Source organism: Protopterus annectens, chromosome 1.part0, assembly GCF_019279795.1.
Source record: "Protopterus annectens isolate FY-2018-M chromosome 1.part0, PAN1.0, whole genome shotgun sequence".
Classification (NCBI taxonomy): Eukaryota; Metazoa; Chordata; order Ceratodontiformes; family Protopteridae; genus Protopterus; species Protopterus annectens.
Window position 1 is genome coordinate 1,979,641,035 of NC_056725.1, and position 22,908 is coordinate 1,979,663,942.

A 22,908-nucleotide genomic window follows, 5' to 3' on the forward strand; every position below is an offset into this window, starting at 1 on the left:
ATGCACTCTCCTAAGTAGATAGACACATGCACATGCACACACACAACCAGTTGACTGCATTGAGAACGGAATCCCCTACCTATCTATGAACACTGACTAAAGAGCTCAGTACTTTACACAAGTGCCATGATACATTTGACTTTTACAAGGCTGTAGGACAACTTATAGTGGATGACATCAGCAGTGGATGTTGGGGAGAAGATATTTTGAGACCTGCATGAAATGGATGTGCAGGCATGCTCAGCTGTGAAGATAGCTGCTAGAATGATGTGCATTGCAAATCACACATTTGTTTTTAATTTATGCAGTGCAGTTGATATATTTGTGAACAAGTACTGAGAGACCAGGGTTGCACGGGGGGAGGTTTCACATGGCTGCACTGTAAATACATGGCATATTGTTAGACTGGACCTTCAGTTTGTTATGTTTTCACATGTAGTTTCATGGCATGAAGAGAAATGGACAATAAACAGCACTAATACATGCTAATATTGACTTTGCATAGTGCATTAGTAAGCAGCAGGTTTGCGAGATGGATGGCAAAGTGTTTGAACATGCAAGATACACATTTACACCACTTTCCCTGTTTGCACATAGTTAAACAGTACTCAAACACTGGGCTCTTTCCTAAAATTCTGAGAGTTAGTATTGAGTATATAAAACACACCCGCTGCTGAGCTGATTCTGAGGCAGTAGGTATAAATACATTGAGACATTTCTTTTTGAGCCCCGATGATAATGGGTTTGAATCCAGATGTATGTAATACTTTTAAATAAACAGTGATAATGCAATGACATTATTCCTTATAGTACATTCAGCATGTTTTACTACATGTTGACATAGTCCAGTGGGGTTAAGCAGCATTACATGGAGGAAACTGCAGTATTGTAGAGCTGCTCACCATCGCTTTGCATTGGTGTGCAATGCCACACTCTGAGCAAACATTTTATTTTAAATTGGAAAGTTAATCTGACTTAGTTTGAGGGGGTATCTGGTGTTGTAGATTGGAAATATATTTTGAAAATTGGAAAGTAACTGTTAGGTTGAGTTAATTTTGCAGACATGCACTTGGGGCATAAATTTTATGACCTGATAAATATTCTTTTGGCTTTATACACTGATAAAAATTGATTTTTTAAGTGTGGGATTCAAACCTAGGCATAAGAAACAAAACATTTTCTTCCACAGTGATGATTTTCCATATTTGCAACAGAATAAGTGCTATTTAGTAATAGTTATTAATCATTCAAAAATATAGCTGACAGTTTGAGATGTTATACATGTATTTGTGCAACCTGACAAGATTGTTGTATATAGATCCAGTTGTGTATGTGTCTTATTTAACAGTAAAGGTGATCCAAGTCCAGAGACCAGAATTATACTTACAGAAATATAGTAGACAGTATACCCTCAGTCATACATCTGAAAATGCAATAAGGGTGTCTTAGCCCTCATATATATAAGTCACTTCAGCTCCACTATCTAAAGTGTTTTAAGTGAAAGTGACTATAATGGGAAATGAAACAACAGTAAAAATACCTGGAATGTCCTGTATTCAAATCCAGGACCATGTGTATGGAAGCTCTAGACTTACATCTGTTACCACAAGAATGGTGACCATTTTTCAGTTCATTGCTATAAACTGGACTGTCACAACAGTAAAGATAGGTTGACACCCCCTGTACTAGAACCCAGGCCAATCTGTATTTCAGTCCCACACTTACACCTGCTGCCACAGGAGTAGTTGCATGACAGTTCCATAATTATCTATTCATTCTTTAGTTTTGCATGTTAATTGCCATGCAATGCCACTTAGAGTGCGCAGTGTTCCACATAATTAATTGAATGTGTCCATTCTCAGTTATTGACTGTGTCCTGTCTGCAGGTGTTCGATGGCTGCAGATGTTGGAGAGCCATGCTAACTGCCACACAACATTGTGTGATGGAAAGCAAAGATTGCAACAATATATTCTTTTTGACCTTTAAACTTTTACAGATGCTCTGTCTGCAAGTGTTCTGTCTGCATCTTGTGTGGGTCACTATCCTGGTTTGTGCACTGCAAAGAATTGCACAGATGAAATAAGCAAAACTAAAGCTGACAATCATTGTGTTTCTGTTTCCCTTCTTTATGCTAAGCCGTACACCAAGTAAACACTGACAAAAAACAAATAAAAAGGGGGTAGTTGAAATGAAGAAAAGCAATCTATAAATAAACACTACAAAATGTCTGTTAGTACACATGAAATATTATTACATAGGTCTGGATTTGAACTCACTCCAATGAACCTTCAGAACAGAGTAAGGGTGTCTTTTCCCTCTTTACCACAGAACCAGCTTTGTAGCAGGGAACTGAAATCATTTTGAGTACAATCAACTGTAACATCATCCGCAACAGTTTTAGTTCAGGGCTGACTCTGTCTGATGCTAGTAGTACACAGCCATTACATCGGTAGTTAAAGTTTGTGAGCATTGCCTGGCATCATGTTATTATATGTTTGTGCATAGAAGGAAGGTTTTAGCCACTTAGGTGGTGAGTGAGTGTGCTGCGCAGTGTCAATACAAGGGCATATTGAGTATGCCTATGTCTAACTACACCCACTGCAGCTGCTTGTTTCCTCTCTGTCTCCTCACCTGCATTTGGCTGTGGTGACCTTGCCAGTGGTGGTGTGATGTGTGCCCCTTCCCCTTGTTGATCCTTCTGAAGCTGTTTTCTCAGGATGATGTTGTGTAGCATGGTACATACTGAGAATATTTCAGTACATGTACATGGATTGTACTGCAGAGCTCCCCCAGATGTATCTAGGAAATGGATCTGCAACTTCAGCAGCTCAAACACAATCTTTATAGTATTTCTGGTTTGAGCACGTGACTCGCAATGGCATTCATCAGTGAGTGATATGAAACAATATAGAAATAAGACAGTTTATCCTGTATCCCAACTTCTCCCTCGGAAAGATATGGACCATGGGCCCCATGAAATTAAAAGATCAATAGAGGAGGGGGAGGAAGAAATTCAGGTGGTTGGTGAAAGTAGTAGTGGTGGTGTAAATTATTCATACCATGAGAATTTAGAGTATCAACAGGATTTTCAAATGCCTTGATGCTCAGAGAGACTGGCCAACAGGAAAATGGACAAACAGTAGTTTCACCCCAACTATGACCCCTCAATTTAGAAGGGATATTCCAAATATAGGAAAGAGAGGAGCAGAAATTAGTGGGTGATACAGAATATATAGTAAATTCTTTTGAAGGATATAAAACATACAATTACACTGAATCAACAAAGAGTTTTTTACTTTATTTTTGAAGGGTTTTAAATACGTGCCCATTAGATGTCCTGATATTGCAGATAGTTTAGTGAAGATCAAATTGTATGCTAGGAAATTAAATTTTAATATTTTATTTTCCCAAAATTACAGTGTTAAAAGGGAGGCTCCCCATTGACCCCAGACTACATTGAAGAGAAAAAGTATTTATAATCCCCCCTACACCCTTTGGTTGGGATATATGAAAACGTGTTGATGGAGGATGTTTACAATCTTTGGGCAGAAAAGAGATGATTTCACAATAATTTAACTAAAGAAGAAAATTCTTTGTTACAGCAGTTAAGGGGGATATTTTATGTATTATGGCTTATATTATAAGCACTTGGGCTTTAGGCTAACCCCTTAGCTCTCCCTGGCTTTCTCTCTAAGATTCTGAAAAATATTGATGGACAATTTCCTACAGTTTCTCCTGCCAGTCTGGTTGATATGGGCATCCTGAGACAGTGTAGCAACTGCCTTATGTACACAGACAACCACCTACTACTACCACCTAGGAACACAATTTGTGAGAGATGCAATTACATTAGGAACCTATAGTCCAAGCTCTCTTCTTCACAAGCCAGTATATCTGGCACTGAGAAGGTTGTCAACACAATCAGTACACCTCAAACACCACCCACACCTACACAACACACCCCCACATATCTGGAGGTCCTCAAAAAAACATGCCCAAACAAAGGAGACCTTTGAGGCAAAAACATACACACAATCTCCACAGTCCTCCATACCACATACCATGCATAGTTCACACACCTGTGTCTCACAACCACAAAGGCTTAACCATAAACCCAACATATTAGTCATAGATGACTCCATTGTGAGACATACAGATGTGCCTCTCACCAGGCTGGATAAGGAGAAAGTCACAGTTAGTTGTCTGCCAGGGGCCAGAATCCACCATATAACACACTCACTCAAGTCTCTCAACAACAGGTACTGTTATGACTCTGTCACAGTCCATGTTGGTGTGAATGGCTTGAAACATACCTCCCTGGACTATATGAAGAGAGACATGATTAAACTCACTGAATATGTGCCCCAGGCAGGTATATCCTTAGCCTTAAGCAGCATTCTAACATCACCCAGAATGCTGCCCGAATACAAACAGAAAATGATTGACTTTAACAAACTGGCTTAGTTTCTGCTGTCATTCCAGTACCTGACAGCCTGGGAAGATATGATCGACAGACCATGATGCTTTGCCAGAGATGGCCTGCACCTGTCTCATCTGGGCTTCAGGATTCTGGAAAACGCTTTTGCCTCCCCTATAGTGCCTTTTTTAGGAAAAGTGATGAGGTTAAAACTACCAACATAAAAATTTCAACAAAACACAAATTAAAGGTCATGCTGCTAAACTCTAGGAGTCTAAACATGAAACTGCACTCATTGCAAGCATTCCTAACCCTGGAAAATGCTGGCATCTGTGCAGTCACAGAAACCTGGTTCAAAGCTGCAGAGAGCTCCCAGCCTTAAGTGGTTACTCATCCTATCATACATTCAGACCCCAAACTGTGGGTAGGAAAACCAAAGGAAGTGGAGTTACAATATATTAAAGACATACACATCTCCAGGCTGTTCAGAGAGTATGACGCACAGGAGACACTCCAGGTACAATTACCTATTGACAAGACCCCTATACAATGATAGCTAGCTACTGGCCCCCAAATCTGACCTAAAATGCCCAAACTGCCTATTTATACCTCTTCGAATCTATCAAGATTTAACCCTTTACCCTGATCCTGAGTGACTTTAACTACCCAAACATAGACTGGAAGAACTCTTGCCAGAACACAAATGCCAAGAGATTCCTTGATTTTGTCAATGCAAATGCTTTGGAACATCTAATTGCTACTCCCACAAGAGGTGATAATATCTTGGACTTGGTATTAACCAGCATGAATAACCACTGCAGCATCCCTGCAGCATCATCCTTCCTTGTAAGATCCGACCATAAAGCAGTCACGTTCAAAGTCACCATCTCCCCCCACCCCCCTCTAGCTAGGGTCAATCAAAAAAACTTCTCTAAAGCTGATTACAGCCTCCTGAGGGATGGTATAAACAGCTTCACAGCCCCATCCCCCTCTCTAGGAACTGGCACCAGTATCCAAAACTATACCATATTACTATATGAACATTTATATAGATGCATGGAATCAGGAATACCTGACAGGACTAAATCATCCTCCACAAGGAAGAGTAAACCTGTCTGGTGGACATCTGCAATAAATAAACTGTATAACAAAAGAAAAAAAAATTGCTGTCCAGGACCAAGAAGGAGCAGGTGCCCAATTGGAAGCAATCTCTCCTTAGCCTAAACAAGCAAATAAAAGCACTAGTGAAATCCTCCAAAGCAAACTTTGAGTCCAAATTAACCACATCTACTAGAGACAATCATAAGGCCTTCTTCACGTATGTCTGAAATCTCAAAGGTAGCACCCAGATCTGTTCAGAACTGGTAGTCAAGCACACCACATATACAAATGCCATAGATATAGCAAACTTGCTGTCTGTCAGATTCAGAGAAAATTTCACCCCCTCTGACCCCCATTAGTAAATCAGGACATTCCCAGTATCTGCCCCCTTCCCCTTATATCTAGGGATCAGGTCATCATTTCTCTCTCAAAGGCAAAAAATACAACCTCCATGGGACCTGATAACTTCCCAGGCTGCATCCTACATGAACTCAGGCAAGGACTTGCAGCACAATTAGGCATCCTTTTCAACCAAAGCTTGAGTACCGGCTTTGTCCCAGCTGAGTGGAAGACAGCCACTGTCATCCCTTTACACAAAGGTGGAGCGTTCACTGATCCAGGAAATTATAGACTCATCAACCTAACTAGCCTGATCTGCAAGGCCATGGAACAGATTATCATGTACCTCATTAACAAGGACATTGGCAACCCCCAAACACTCGATCCCACACAGTTTGGCTTCATCAAGGGGAGGGCATGTCTGTTAAATATGGTCAACATTTTTGAGACAGTCACGAAAGCCGTGGATGAGGGGAAGATGCACACCATCTACCTTGACCTGACCAGTGCCTTCGACACTATTCCCCACTTGGGCATAATAGATAAACTCTCTCAAGTAGGCATCAATCTGTATGTTACCAGATGGGTAGCCAACTGGCTTACAGATAGAACCAACCTAGTAAAAATAGGGGAAGCCACCTCAAGCCGCAGACCTGTATTGTGTGGCATACCCCAGGGTTTGCTCTTGGGCCCTCTGTTATTTGGGATATACTTTTCTGAGGTACAGGCCAAAACCAGTGGACTATGGCTGACCAAGTTTGCAGATGACTGCAAGTTGGGAGCTGTCATCAATTCTCCTAGTGATGTGGACATCCTCCAAGAGGGTCTTACCCAGACAAATGACTGGTGCCAGAAACATGGCCTCAAGTTGAATACAAAAAAATGCATTATCACCCCCTTTGGGGAGAGAGATGTCCCCACAAATTATCACATTAATAACAATGTTCTAAGCACACAGATTTGGGCACCCAGACTGATAGCAGCCTGATGTTTGACCACTATGTTGCTTCCATTTTACGGAAAGCTTTCTACATGGCCCACCTCATAAGTAAGGGTATCTCATCCAGAGACAAGGAGGTCATAACATCCCTGTATTCTTCCATTATAAGGCCCATTATTGAGTACAACGCCCCATTCAGCATATACCTCACAAAGCACATGCAGCAGCTGGAGAGACCACAGAGTTTTCTCACCAGGAGAATCCAAGGCCTCAAAAATCTACCATACACAGATAGGCTAAAAGCCCTATCTCTCTACTCTGTTTCATACAGACTCCTCAGAGGTGAACTCTGTCTGGCATACAAGGTGATCTTGGACCCCACCTTGCTGGGGCAGCTGCATATCCACAAGTCAAGTTCCAATCAGAAACCCGCACATGCAGCCTCAGCCTGGTCTGTGACATCAATAGGGCTTGCTGGCAGGACAAATTTGTGTCCCAGAGACTCCCCCATTCTATGGAATCAACTCCCTTTCCACGTCAAGCAGAGTATCTCTTTACCCCTTTTTAGGCACAATCTGGATAACTGGATGGGAAATAGAAAAATACATCCCTGGAATTCCACCAGTGTCCCTGCTAGACAGGGGAATTGGGTGCTAATTTGTCTTTGCATGGACTAAACTCTTGGCTAGGCTTATAAAGGCCTCAGGGACAATAGCCTACTAACTTCCTATGATCCTATGACCCTATGGTACCTGATAAAGGGGGTGAGATGGTTATTTTCAACTCTGAAGATTATATTAATGAGATGCAGAGCATTCAATTTGATGAGAAAAGTTGCATTCAAGTTTCCAAGAACCAAATAAACATATCTTACAGCAGGACTGATTCCTATCTGGATGAATATGTTCTCAACCAGTGGATAAATTATGATGTTTATGAGTTTTTGGTAAATAGCCACCAGTAATTACATCTATGTTCAGTATACCAAAGGTGCATAAAAACATTGTTCAACCTCCTTTCAGGCCTATAGTTTTGGCTAGTAAATTGAAAACCCACCCCTTGGCAATCATGCTTGATAAGTTTGTAAAACATGTGGTAAGAAAACTGCACATTTGGTAAAAGATTCTTGGGAGCTTCTGGCCCAATTAAAGCAGGAACGTTTGTCTGAGGATTTGATTTTTTATAACCATAGCTTTAAAAGACCTGTTTACTTCTGTCCCCAAAGGTGAAGGTTAAGAACTTTTTGAAGAAACTCTTTTTTTATTGTTCAAATTTAAGTCATTATGAGGTAAACTTAATTTGCGAATTAATGGCAATAATTTTAGAAAATAACTATATTTACTTTGAAGGACAATATTTCCAACAAATTAGCCACCCCCATTTATGCTAACATTGTATTACTAGGATGGGAATGCAGACACGTTTTCAAATGTGAATTCTGGAAAAATATCCAATTGTATATAAGATTTTTCGATGATATATTTATATTGTGGAAAGGGAAAAGGGAGGGGAAATGGCTCTTTCATAGACTATTTGAACAACACAACCAATTTTTTGGTGTTTACTTATGAATGTAACCCTTTCAGTATACATTTATATATTTATTTACTTATTTGAAGTTTGTTTGACAGGATGGTCCAGTGGGCCAGAAGAGCCCATTTTCAATGGAGTCCTGGGGAGAAAAGCTCCATAGAGACAATGTATATAATAAGTTTTTATTAATATAGTACAACAAATGTATAAGTAAAAACATAGTATTTGATGGTACAGTTTAGTAAAATGCAAAAACAGAAATTATAGACACCATAAGTAAACATTTATAATTATGTAGCCCCTATCATTGAAAAACAGAAGTTAAATCAAGTACAACTGTAAGTAGATATAATACGTTGTTATTAATGTGATATAATATATGTTCCTGCTGAGGAAATACAACAGCAGGGGAAAGGGATATATAGGTTACATGAGGTAAGGGAGAGATGAGTTTGGAGAAGAGGAGAGTAAAGAAGGAAGTGGGGAGGTAGATAGTTTAGAGTAGAGGGGAAAGGAGAGAGGGAGGGAGGGTAAGAAATAAGGTGAATTACTGGGGAATTTATGTAGGATGGGAACAGAAACATTCCCAGAGGATGTTAGTGGTACGGATGTGAGGTGGCAGGGAGTTCCAGAGATGTGCTAAGGAGAAGGACAGTAGAAGTTTGCCTGGTGGACGGGCAGGCTTGTGCAATTCAATCAGATTCTTAGTATTGGTTCTTAGGATTCTAGGTGTATTTTAAAGGTTGAGGCAAGGCAGGGGCAAAAACAGGGCCTGAAGATGAGTTTGTGAGTATGGGTGAGTTGAATGTAGATAAGATAATTGACCAACCCTAGCCAATTTAGTTTGTGAAGGGCAGTGCAGTGATGAGTGGAGGATCTGTAACCAGTGGCAAACTTGTAGATTTTGTTGCAACAGGAAGAGAGTTTTGTCCTGAGAGAAGATTGTAGGTTAGTTAGGAGTGCGGCACCATAAAGGAGAGAAGGGATGAGATATGTGGTAGAGAGAACAAACCTGGTAGAGGGATTGAGGTAGCAATTGTGGTGGTAAAGCATACCAAGTTTCTGGTGCATTTTTTTTTATATTTGTTTGTAGGTGGGTATCAAACTTAAGCTGATTGTCAATGAGTACTCCTAGCAGTTTTGTATTAGATACTATTTCGAGAGGTGTATTATTCTGACTGGTGATGGAGAATGAATTTTTGTCAAGGATTGTGGTTTTAGAAGGGGTGAATATCATAAGTTTGGTTTTTGATGCATTGAGTGCCAGGTGGTTATCTAACATCCATTGCTCAGTGGAGGAGAAGGCATCTTGGGTTAATTTTATGAGAGTAGAGGTGGAGGTGTCAGAGAAGATAATTGTTGATTTATAGGTGTATTGGATAATTTTTGCCTTAGGGATGGTGCGGTGGAAGTCATTTATGAAAATATTGAACAGTAGGGGACATAATATGGAACCCTGGGATAACCAGTGGAAGTGTTGAGGAATGGGGAGATGGCTTTTTTCCAACTGGCTGCTTGTTGCCTGTTAGAGAGGTAACTGGTAAACCAGTTGATAGAGGAGGGAAAAGGATTTAGATTAGAGAGTTTAGTTAGGAGAAGGTTGTAAGAGATGGTATTGAAGGCCTTAGAAAGGTCTAGAAGGAAAGTAGACACAGTACAGCTAGAGTAATGGGCTTTCCTCACAGTTTTGAGGAAGGAGAGGAGGGCGGTAGTGGTGGTGTGACCAGTCCTGAATCCATGTTGTGTGGGAGTTAGCAGGTGATTGTCTAAGAGATAGGGTAAGAGTTGTAGGTGGATACACTTTTCAAGAAGTTTAGAGATAGGGGATAAGATTGCGATAGGTCAGAAATTAGGAATATTATTGTTGTTACCCCCTTTCTGAAGGGGAATAATAAAGGCTTTTTTCCAAAGTTGGGGTACATGGCCTTCTTGGATTGACCAATTTATAAGAATGCAGATGGGAAGACAATGGCTTCTGCAGCTGCCTTTAGAAAGTAGGAAATATTATCAGGGGCATTGGAGCATGGTTTAAGCTCTGAAGGAGATTTTTATAGTTGATATGGGGATGGGTTTCATAGAGAAGGGAGGAAGTTGGGAGGTGGAGGTGCTTGAGGAGGAAGAGATAGCGGAAGGCAGAGGTGAGGAAGTAGGATTATTTGTGAAGGATGATGTTAGTTTGGTGATGGAGTCAATGAAAAAAAAGTTAAATTGGGAGGCTAAATCCATGTCGGAGTCATTAGGATCAGGGAAAGGTGTTTCCTTTCTACCTGGATTAAAGAGGGAGGTGATACCATCCCAGAATTTTCTAGGGTTTGTTTTATGGTTATTTTGGAGTGTGGAGAAGTAGGATTTATGGTCTGAAGTAACACGTTTTTTAACTCTGTTATGAAGTATTTTGTATTCATTTAGGGTGATGGGAGTTTTATTTTTATGGTGACATTTCAAGGCTTTGTCTTGGAGACGCATGACAGCTAAGGTATCTTTGCTTAACCAAGGGGCAGTGTTACTTTTAATTCTTTTTGTTTTCAATGGAAAGAGGTATCTAAAAGTTTATAAATGTTGTGTGAAAGTAGGTGATGGCATTTTATAGGGGGGAGTTTTTAGAGGGCTCCAGTTGAAATGTTTTAGTGTGTTGGAGAAGGCGAAGGGGTTGATGTTTTATAGGGAGTGTGTGGAGATATAGATATGAGACAGTTTTAAGGAAGAGGAGTGATGAGCAAAAGTGGGAAAGTGATCACTAAGGCAGTCAGGGAGGGTACCACTACTGGATGTATAATCAGGATGAGAGACCAGAATCCAGTCAAAGGTGCTTCCAGAGGAGTAGTCATTGGTAGGTCTGGTTGTGGTGTTGATCAGCTGATAGAAGTTGTAGAGGATTATGTTCAGGGAGTTTGTGGGAGATTAAATAGTGGCCCAGGTTATATTTATGTCACCTAGGATTATAGTATTATAGTCTCATTGGTTATGTTGGTGGAGAACCAAGAAAGAATATCTTAAAGGATAGGGACATTGTCACCAGGAGGGATATAGAGGGAGGGTATACATATGAATTTATGTTTATTTATCTGAAGTAGGGCCATAATTAATTCAGCATTAGTGAATTGGCGAATAGGTTTAGTATATGGAGTAACTGAAAGGGAGGAAGAGTACAGGAGAGAGACTCCACCACCTTTTTATGGGTTCTGTCTTTTCTAATGATACTGTAGTTGTAGGATATTATTTCAGAGTCTTTTATGGAGGGCTTCAGCCATGTTTCAGAGATGGACAGGATGTCTGGTTGGTTATGAGAAGCCAGGCATGGAGGTTGGGGATTTTGTTACATACAATTTGAGCAGTTAGTGCTGAGAAAAAGAGGGATTTTACTGTTGAAGGGAGAGTAAGAGGGAGGGAATTGGAACTGCAAGTGGGAGAGAGGCCAGGGTTAGGGTGCAGATCTCCAGAGAAAGATATACACATTATTTGAATACTACTATTTCCTATACTAAAGATGGGTTTAAGTCCAACATTTTTCAAAAAGAAAGCTTTTGTAATTCATATTTATACTTTCCCAGTTGTCACCCTATTTTCCAAAAAAGAAGTTTGGTCAAAGGACAAGCCATCTGTGTAGCTCATATGACTTCCCATTTTGAAGATCTTTGGGAAGAACTAGTCAAATTAAATACTACATTTTGTGAGAGAAGTTACACCATTAAGATAGTTGATGAAATAATTGGAGGCATATACAATGAGTGGAGGGGTAGTTACAAACCCCTTTAGGGAATGGATCCATCTGGTAGTAACGTTAGTAATAAATCTATAGAATTTATGGGTTATGAGAGAGCATGTATTGTACAGTACAGACCCATTTCAGGTGAAATAAAATATATCATTGGGAGAAATTGGAATATTTTTAAAGTTAATCCTGAGATTAACATAATGGTGAGGAATGAACCATTCTTCATTAACAAAACAGGCAGCAATATAAAAAGGGTTTTGGAAAATGGAGCACATGTTAGGGAAGGTGTCAACACTGGTATAAAGCCCTGTTGGTGTTGTAGTCAGTGTGCACACATCACTAAAGATGTGGAAATCATCTTGGGGAACAGAATGAGAAGTAAAATTAAATTGTAAAAAGGTAATTTAGTACAACAAGGTTAGTATACTTGGCAAAGTGTGAAGGTTACCCAAGGTTGTATGTCAGAAAAAAGGAGCAAGCTTTGAAAAACAGAATATATGAACATATGTACGAGATAAAAAACAAAAAAGGAACTAATATATTGTTTAAACACTCTGCTGTTTGTAAAGAATTCACTTAATTTAGGTTTCTGATCATTGAACAAGTTTTTGTGAACCTGAGAAGGGGCGATGGGAAAAATGTATTGAGCAATAAAGAATTACAATGGCAATTTAGGTTGGCTACCATGTTCCCCCCAGGGTTAAATGATTCCCTCTCAGTACCATCAGTATTGAAGGAAAAAGCACCTAGATTATAATGTTTACTACTAGACATTGACTGTTCAGGTGAACAATGGTAAATGTATAGGACACACATATCTACTAATCAAACTTTATTAGAAAGAAAAATGTTTTTGAAGACAATGTTCAATAAACTGATTCTAAACTGGGTAAAGATATGTTTTATACAAATGGGTTTGAAAATAAGTAGTTTTAATAAAACAAAACATGTTTTTTCATTTTTTAGCTTTTTAATCATGAGGAAAGGAGAACAAAAATTCTTGTGACTAGTAGTCAATTGATGTGTTTTGTGGTAGATTTAAATGACTTTGTAACATACTACTATTGCATTTTGATGAAGTCAACCTTGTGACAAGGATAAAAGTGCTTAAAACTGTGGTGTTTTATTGTATTAAAGTAGATTTCAACCTTGTAAACTCTCTGTGGAGTGCATTTATCAGTTGGTTGTATTTCTTGGCTATGGTTTACACATTACACACAACCTGGCAGTTAATAGAGTAGAAGCCCTTTCTATTTATGTAGAGCCTTCCCTATTCCCCAGGTGGTGCCTTGATTTCTATATGTGTGCAATCTATGGCACCCAGTACTTCAGAGAAGTGTGGTACAGGGTAGAACTCCTGCATATTTGTGGCTCTGTCCTCCAGAGTATGGGGAAAATATAAGTAGTCACTTGCATGTTGCAGCATAGCATTCAGGAAATGATGGAGGCTTTTGGATACTGATGCCTGTGATACCCGGAACATGCCCCCTGTTGGTCTCTGAAAGGTTTCTGCAGCTAAAATTCTAAGTGCTGCACATACCTTTGTTTCCACTGGTATGGGTACCCCTCAGTTTGCCCTGGCTGACAGAGGTTGTAGAGTTCTTGTAGTGTGTCTCTATCCGCCCTGTAGTGCTCTACATTTTCTATCTCATGCAGATTGTAAAATGTTAAATGGGGTCTGAAAATTCTTCTCCTTCTTGGCCGTTGTCTATTAGCAGCAGCTGCACAGACGTCTGCCTGTTGCACAAACTGAATCAACAGCAGCCCCTAACATTCTTTCTGTGTAGACTCCTTTCTGTGATTGTACACTGTTGCTTTATAGTTTGTTGAATAGCTCGTCCATCTTGGATTGGTTGATTAGCATACAGTTCAGCTGCTTATGCTGTAATTAGCACTCCACCATGTTAACCTTGCTTGTGCAGCTCTAAGAAACATGTAGAGCTGCTTACTGAATCCAAAACAGTGTACTACCATGTGCACTCCTATGTGCTCACTACACATGAACTTTTAACAGAACAACATTGGCTATATTAACAAAATGACAGAGGCCAGATACTTTCACAGGTTATGTATGTTCTAACAAATTAGAAAATGTCACTCCAAAATTACACATGGAAACACAACAGGTTAGCCTCAGTGATTCAATGCACAATGTACTAACATTAACGTTGAATGTAAAGAAACATTCATACCTGGGATTATTAGTGCATTAAGGCTAAACCATGTTTTTATGCATGCTTTTATATACTTTGTAGCTGTTAAAAAACAAGCCTCCTTTTCCATAAGGCCATTTGACTTTATACTGCCAGAATGGCACTCCCCTCTTCAACTAGACATTGTTTCTGACTCTTTCTACTGCCATGTGGAAATTTAAGTCAATTTTCACAGACGCTAACATAAGCATTGGCATTTTATTAAGTAAACCCCATAGTCAGACACACTGACGTCCTGCTGACCAGACTGAGTAAGGAGAAGGTCACAGTAAGCTGCCCCTGTCGGCGCTAGAAATCCCGCCATATAGCAGGCACTCAGGTCTCTCAACAGCCAATCACGACTCAGTCATCAGTCATTGTCCACGCTGGTGTAAGACCTGGACTCCTCTCCTGGGACACATGAAAGAGACATTGAGGAGCTTTGATTATGTAGTATGTAGCCCAGGCAGGTAACCTGACCTGAGCTTCCTCCCTCACCACAATGATGCCACATGATGCCACAATATGATGATCAGCTTTAACAACTACTTGCTTAACTTCTGGTCTGCATTGTCAGGGATCCAAATGTCTGTCTGCCTGGGATGACACATGACACGCTGGCGCTGCTCGCGCTGCTTCGCCTAAGGACGGCTTGCACCTGTCATATGGGCAATCCGGATTGCCACAGGCCCTTATCATGCTTCGCGCCCCAAATCGCAACAATAAGAAAAAAGGGGGGTATCCATATTCATCAAGGACACCACCACACCTCAAGACTGGTGGCAATGCGATGCATCGGAGACCATCCAGGTGCAATTAACCACCATAGAGAAGACTCTGCAATTGTAGTATGTTACACAGGCCACCCACAAACTCAGGAACCTCACATGGCCTTCCTAAAACACTAGAGGGGAAATGCATCACAAAACACCATCATACTAGGTGACTTCACACCTAATATAGACTGGACTGGAACACTACTCCCAAACTAAAAGCCCAAAAAGTTCCTGGAATTCAAAAACTCAAAAATTCATAAACAAAATGCCATGGAACATCCCAGGACCAGAAACACAAGGACTCTCATCATCATCAACATGGGAACTCACCTGTTCAACACAAAGTAGATAATTCTCACTGGAATCAGATCATCACAACCTGATCTTCATCCTCACAACTCCCCCACCTGAAATAAAAAAAAAAAACCAAAAAAAAAATAAAAAAACTTTTCACCTTCTAAAGACTAGTGTGTCTCCTTCAATTTAAGGCCCCCGAGCCACGAAAAGTACTCTACCGCTGAATCACTTGAAATACAAAATGCCTTCTACCAGCACCTGCAGAACTGCATGGATACCAATCCCAAGCAAAAACAAAGACTTTGTAAGGCAGCAAGCAAGAGTCTGGTGGACCCCAGCCATAAACAACAAACACAACAAATAAAGGAAAGGTAAAGACAAGATAGAGAAAAAAAATCCTTAAAACTAAAATCCTTAAATCAAAATCAAAAAAGTAAACTCATAAAATAAAAAAAAAAGAAAAAAAAGAAAAAATAGAAAAGAAAATGAAAGAAAAGAAAAAGGCCTTAAGCTGGGAGGTATAAAACCTGGATAAAACTCCCAGAGGGATAAAAAAAAAGATATGGAAATGAACTAGTTCAAAAAGATGACAGATATTGCTGATACATCGACATTGCCAACATACTGGCTCCTGGCAAAAAGGAGAACTTTAGACCCCACCAGCAGCCCCCACCCACCAAGCCGCATTGCAGCCCCCAAAACATCTCCAACGCCAAAAGCCAAACATCTCCCAAAGCAAAAACACAGCATCCATGCAAACCAGATGGTGTCCCCGATGGCTGTGATCCCAGGTCTCAACGAGGAATAAATTCCCATCTACTAGATACCAGAATTAAACCCTTGCTCTGGATACAGGGTCAAGACCCCACTGCACCTGCAACTGTGGTCCACCCACTGTGTGCCCACCAACCCTGCCTCCACCAAGCCTTAGCCTTAAACCCTTGGCCTTTATCAGCCATGAAGAGATAAATATGGAGGAAGATAATAACAGACCTCATAATTTGCATCATAGGAAATTTGGCTTTTTTGAAGGCAGACTAGAAGCCCAGATTTTGTTTGTCAAACTTTTCAGCTAATGATGGGCAACTTCTTCGAAAGCCTACCACCATCCTCTTTCGCCTCATTGAGCCTACCCATACCTACTGGCTGGTACCCACTAAAAAACGATGCACAATACATCACCAAAACTCGTCAAAATAAAAAAGCAAACTGGCTGAACCAGACACACACATCAGGGTTGAGACTGGCTGGAACTGCTGCTCAGAGGGTCACAACTGGTGTATCACAGGGCTCAGTCCAGCTCAGTCCTGGGCCTGGCATCTACTTTCAGTCCTGGGGAAAACACACTTGTTTGGCATCTACTGGCTAGTACAATGAAAAAACAATAAAACTGATCTGGCTGACAAAGTAGAAAAAAACAGATGAAATACAGATAAGGAGGACGACATCTGACAGAGATAACACTTGCCAGAGAGCCATGGCCCTAAAAGTCAAATGCCAAAATCCATAGTCATACCCCCCGGGAAAAAAAAGGTTACCCTAAAAAATCCAAAAATCCATCCACTGAAGCTGGCAAAGAAGTTGAGATCCACCTGGGTAAGAATAAGACCTTCAGTTTCATGACCCAGGAACACCTAGTACTGTGCCATGACACCCATGTAGCATTCTCATATCACTCAAAGATCCTCATCTAATCTCTAGGTACAATCATCATCAGAGTCTCCCTTGAGTAATCACTCATCAGACCAATAATCATGACATTTGCCATGTATGGAGGATAATGTGGTCTCACCATGTTCCTGACCCGAAGCTTGAAGGAGGGCTAAAGGTCACTCACCAAAAGGACCAAAAGGACCAAACATTCAAGTCACTCAAAGCCATGTCAAACTATTGAGTTATAAGGGATGTCTTAGCCCGCAGTCTCAACATAGCTCTCACCTCAAAATACCTCTAAATCTAGATCCATCAGAGCCACATAGATTTGATGACAAACCCTCACCTGGATTATCAAGATCCAAGGATAGATTCATCACCAAACCCATTGGACGGACATAGATGGAATAGTATATGTGAGGGGATAGATTCATCTCGCTGGCCTTGTTCTAAAGCAACAATACCTCATTACCATGTTGCTGTAATCATTCACTGCAATATAAGTCGTTACCATGTATCATTTGTCAGAGTGGATGCTCGACAACCATCTAGCCCTTAATGCAACCAAAACAAAACTTATGTTATTCAATGCAACCAAAACCTCTTCCCTAGACAAACAATCCTTCATAATTACCAGCAATGATAATACTCCCCTAGAACTAGTCTCTGACACAAAATTACTAGGAATTTTCATTGACAATCAACTAAAATTTGATAAGCATCTACAAGCAAATATAAAAAAAAACATAAAAATGAGGTATGCTTTACCACCACAGTCACTTTATCTCTCCCACCACCAGGATTACAATAGCTAATACATGCCTCATTCCATCCCTTTTATATGGTGCATCTATCCTAACCAGCCTACAATCTTCCCACAAAACAAAACTCTTATTTTGTTATAACAAAATATCCAAATTTGCAGAAGGTTATAGAACCTTTTTTCATCGCTGTAATTCCCTTCACCAACTAAGTTGGCTAGAATTACTAAACTTACTCACATATACCCAGCACATCCAAGCACGCAAACTCATTCATAATCAGCCTCTCTGACCCTCCCTAGCAAATACCTTTGAAATGCATAAACCAGATAGACTCCTAAGATCCAATTCCCAAAACCTAATTAAATTGCATAAACCAACACATCCTGCTGGGAATCAATTGATGTCGTTCTCTCTTGCACACCTCTGGAACTCTCTCACTTCTCCCATCTGCACCACCAGTAGTCTCTCCTTGTTTAAAACCTCACTGTACTCACACCTTACTTCACAATGAAAATGCTCTTGCTCTCATCCAACCTAATTCTACCACACTTTCTTCCTAAATTTCCAAACTTTGTTGCCTGTCACTACCTCAAGTTTTACATCCCTTGGGATATATTCAACCAATGACTAAAAATCTACCTCATAATATCCCCCCCCCCCAAAAAAAAAAAAAAAAAAAAATTACTTACTGAATTAACCTGATGTAATTTTCTGTATTATTTAACATCTATTTGAATTGTGCAGTATGGGTTTGTACTATACAAAATATGTATTTAACATTTAATTGAAATGTATATTATGAATTTGTGCTCTTTCTGTACTAAGTATTTCTATTTCTCTGGAGCTTTTCTCCCTAGGACTCCATTGAAAATGGGCTCTTTGTAGCCCAACGGACTATCCTGGTAAACAAACTGTAAATAAATAATAATAAAATAAATAATGCCTTAAACAGTTCAAACATCATTGAGTTTATGCTACACAACTGGCATGCAGCTAATGGACAGCTTTTTGTTGTATCAGCTTTTTTATTTCTTCTTCTGCTTTACATTATTCATATAGAAACCAATATGTATACATATACATATATATATATATATATATATATATATATATATATATATATACACACACATGCACGCACGCACGCACACACGCACGCACGCACACACACACACATGCTCGCAGCACACACATTGCAGGCATTCCTCGCCCTGGAAGATTCTGACATTTATGCAGTCACTGAAATCTGGTTCAAAGCTGTGGAGAGCACCCCACCCTTACCAGGTTACTTATCCTACCATACTTTCAGACCCCAAACAGCGGGCTGCAAAGCCAAAGGAAGTGGAGTTTCAATATTTATCAAAGACATACATGCCTCCAAGCTGGTCAAACAGTGTGATGCACAGGTGACACTCCAGGGGCAGTTAACTATTGATGAAACACCTATTTAAATCATAGCTATCTACACACCCCCAACCATGACTCAGGAGGCCCACTTCACCTATCTGGAGTTACTTGAATCTATCAAGATTCAACCCTCTACCCTGATCCTTGGCAACTTTAACTACCCAACCATAGAGTGAAAGACCTATTCTAGCTCAAACACGAAGGTCCAGAGATTCTTCAACTTCGTCAATGCCAAAGCATTGGATCAGCAGGTCAATACCCCTACAAGAGGTGAAAATATCCTGGAGCTGATGCTAACCAACATGAGTAGCCACTGTAGCACTTCTACAGTGTTATCCTTCTTAGTAAGATCCGACCATAAAGCAATGACTTTCAAAGTCACCATTTTCCCTGATGCCCCCCTTGCTAGGGTCAAACAAAAAACTATTCCAAAGTTGACTACATCCTCCTGAGAGTAGGTATAAGCAGCTTTACAACCACCATCCTTTCAGTTGCCTCAAGCAGTAATGTCTAAGCCTACACCAGATTACTATATGAGCACCTATATAGCTGCATGGACTCAGCAATACATGACAGGACCAAATCATCTTCCTGAAGGAAGTGTAAACCTGTCAGGTGGACAGCAGCAATAAACAGACTATATAATAAAAGGAAAAAAAATGCTGTCCAGGGCCAAGAAAGAGCAGGTGCCAAGCTGGAAGCAATCTCTCCTTTGTCTGAGCAAGCAAATAAGGTCACTGGTAAAATCCTCTAAGGCTAGCTTCAAGTCCAAACTGGCCACATCCACTAAGGACAATCACAAGACCTTATTCACATACATCAACAGTCTCAAAGGTAACTCCCAAATCTGCTGTGAATTGGTGGTCAAGAATACCACATACGCAAACACCATAGATATAGCCAACCTGCTGGCAGGCAAGTTCAGTGAACCCACCCCCATCAGTAAAGCAGGGCATCCCCAGCACCTGCCCCCCTCCCCTAATCACCAGGGAGCAGGTTATTAATACCCTCTCAATGGTAAAAAATACAGCCTCCATGGGACCTGACAACATCCCTGGCTGTGTCCTATGTGAACTCAGGCAAGAGATCTCAGCACCACTAGGCACCCTATTTAACCAATGCATGCGCACTGGCTTCAGCCCAGCAGAATGGAGTACAGCCACTGTCATCCCTCTGCACAAAGGTGAAGTGTCCACTGGCCCAGGCAATTATATGCCAGTCAGAATAACTAGTCTATTCTGCAAGGCCATGGAACACGTTATCACTGACCTTATAAACAAGACATTGGCAACCTTTAAACATTTGATCCCACACAGTTTGGTTTTGTCAAAGGGAGATCATGCCTGTTAAACTTGGTTGCCTTCTTCGAAATAGTCACCAAAGCCATGGATGAGGGCAAGGCAGTGCACACCACCTACCTTGACCTAGCCAGAGGCTTCAACACTATTCCCCCCACTTGGGCATAATAGATAAACTCCCCCAGCTTGGCAGATGTGTAGCTAACTGGCTCACAGATAGAGCCCACTCAGTCAAAATAAGGGAAGCCACCTCTAGTAGTAGACCCGTAACAAGCGGCATACCCCAAGGATCGGTCGTAGGGCCTCTACTGTTTAGGATATACATTTCTGATGTGCAAGCCAAAACCTGTGGTCTGTGGCTGATTAGGTTTGCTGATGACTGCAAGCTGTGCACTGTCATAAATTCCCCTCGTGATGTGAACATCCTCCATGAGAGCCTTAACCAAACTAATGACTGGTGCCAAAGGCATGGCCTCAAACTGAATGCCAAGAAATGCATCATTATCCGCTTTGGGCAAAATGGTGTTCCCACTAATTATTACATTAATAGCAGTGTACTAAACATGTAATCAGTCATGAGGGACTTGGTCACCCAGGTTGATAACCTATCTTTTGACCACCATGTTGCCTCCATTGTATTGAAGACTTTCTACATAGCCCACCTCATAAGTAAGGGTATTTCATCCAGGAACAAGTTTCATAGGTTCATAGGTAGGTACTAGGCTATCGGCCCAAGGGCCTACGTAAGCCTAGTCAGCAAGGTTCCATGGCTTACGCCACCCAAGAAAGTTACCCAAGGAGGTCATAACATCCCTGTACTCCTCCCTTATTAGACCCATTATCCAGTACAATGCCTCCTTCGCCATGTACCTTGCTAAGCACATGCAGCTGTTGGAGAGACCACCGAGGTTTCTGACCAGGAAAATCCAGGGTCTTAAACACCTATCCTATACAGATAGGCTAAAAGCCCTGTCCTTCTAATTAGTCTTGTACAGACTGCTCAGTGGTGACCTGTGTCTGGCATACAAGGCCATCTCAGACTCAGCCTTGATGAAGCTGCTGCTCAAACTCCACTCCCGCAACCAACATGCAAGGTCTCAACCTGGTCTGTGATATTAATAGAACTTGCTGGTGGGATAGCTTTGTGTACCAATGACTCCCCAGTGTGTGGAATACACTTCCTCTCCATGTCAAGCAGAGTACCTCACTAGCCCTCTTTAAGAGGAACCTGGATGACTGGATAGGAAACAGAAAATATACCCGTGGGATCCACCTGTGTCCCTGGTGGAGAGGGAAAACAGGTGCTGACTTTGTGGGAACATGGGTGAAATTCTTGGCTAGGCTTATAAGGGCCTCCGGGCCAATAGCCTAATACTGTCCTATGAACCTATAACCCTATATGCAAATCTAAATCTGTATCTATATCTAATAATCTAATATACACACACACACACACACACACACACACACACACACACATATATATATATATATATATATATATATATATATATATCTATCTACATATACATATAAGTGATTGTGTTTTATATATATATATATATATATATATATGTATGTATGTATCTATCTATATATATATATATATATATATATATATATATATATATATATATATATATATCTGTGTATGTGTGTGTGTTTGTGTGTGTGTGTGTGTGTGTGTGTGTGTGTGTGTGTGTGTGTGTGTGTGTGCATGTATGTATTACAGACTACAATCCACAAACCAAGTCAATTTGCTTCACAACACTACTTTTTTGTTTTGTTTTGTTTTGTTTAGCTGTAGCTCTAGTGCATCTCACAGCTGAAGGAAAGAATATCAGTGACTAGAAATTCCTCCCAACTGTTACATACTATTGCTATTACAGCTTTAGTTCATTATATCTTCTAATACAGACTGAACTGTCCCAACTTAAGATGCTCCAACTGATTTTAATGTGCCTCCATTACAGACACTCCTATACCCCCCCAGCTTTTTCATATTAATGTTGCTTGCAAGTAGAATATTCATTTTGGTGATTGCAGTCTTAAATCTGGATGATATATACTGCTTTTTATTGATTGTTTTTTTTTTTTTTTTTTGGAACCAGTCGTAACATACCCGTTACCTTACATGAAGACTTCAGGCATTGTCTTTTAGCATTAAACTGTACTAGAATAAACATTTCTTCAGTGTTTGTAACTGGAATTGTTTGGCTCCACTGCTACTCATGACTTCAAGTTGGTATTCATAGTCATTCAGTGAATGCATAAAGACTATCAGTGGTGCTCACTCACTTCTGCTGCAAATGCAAATTTTACTGGCCATATACACTAATGCATGACGGCTGCCACTAAGAGAAAGTAAATGAAGTTATATTGAGATGTAAATGAGAAATGATGTAACTGCATATACTGAGATCTTCTCTTACCTGTTTGTCATTTATAATCATCATATGAAATGTTTCCACTCTG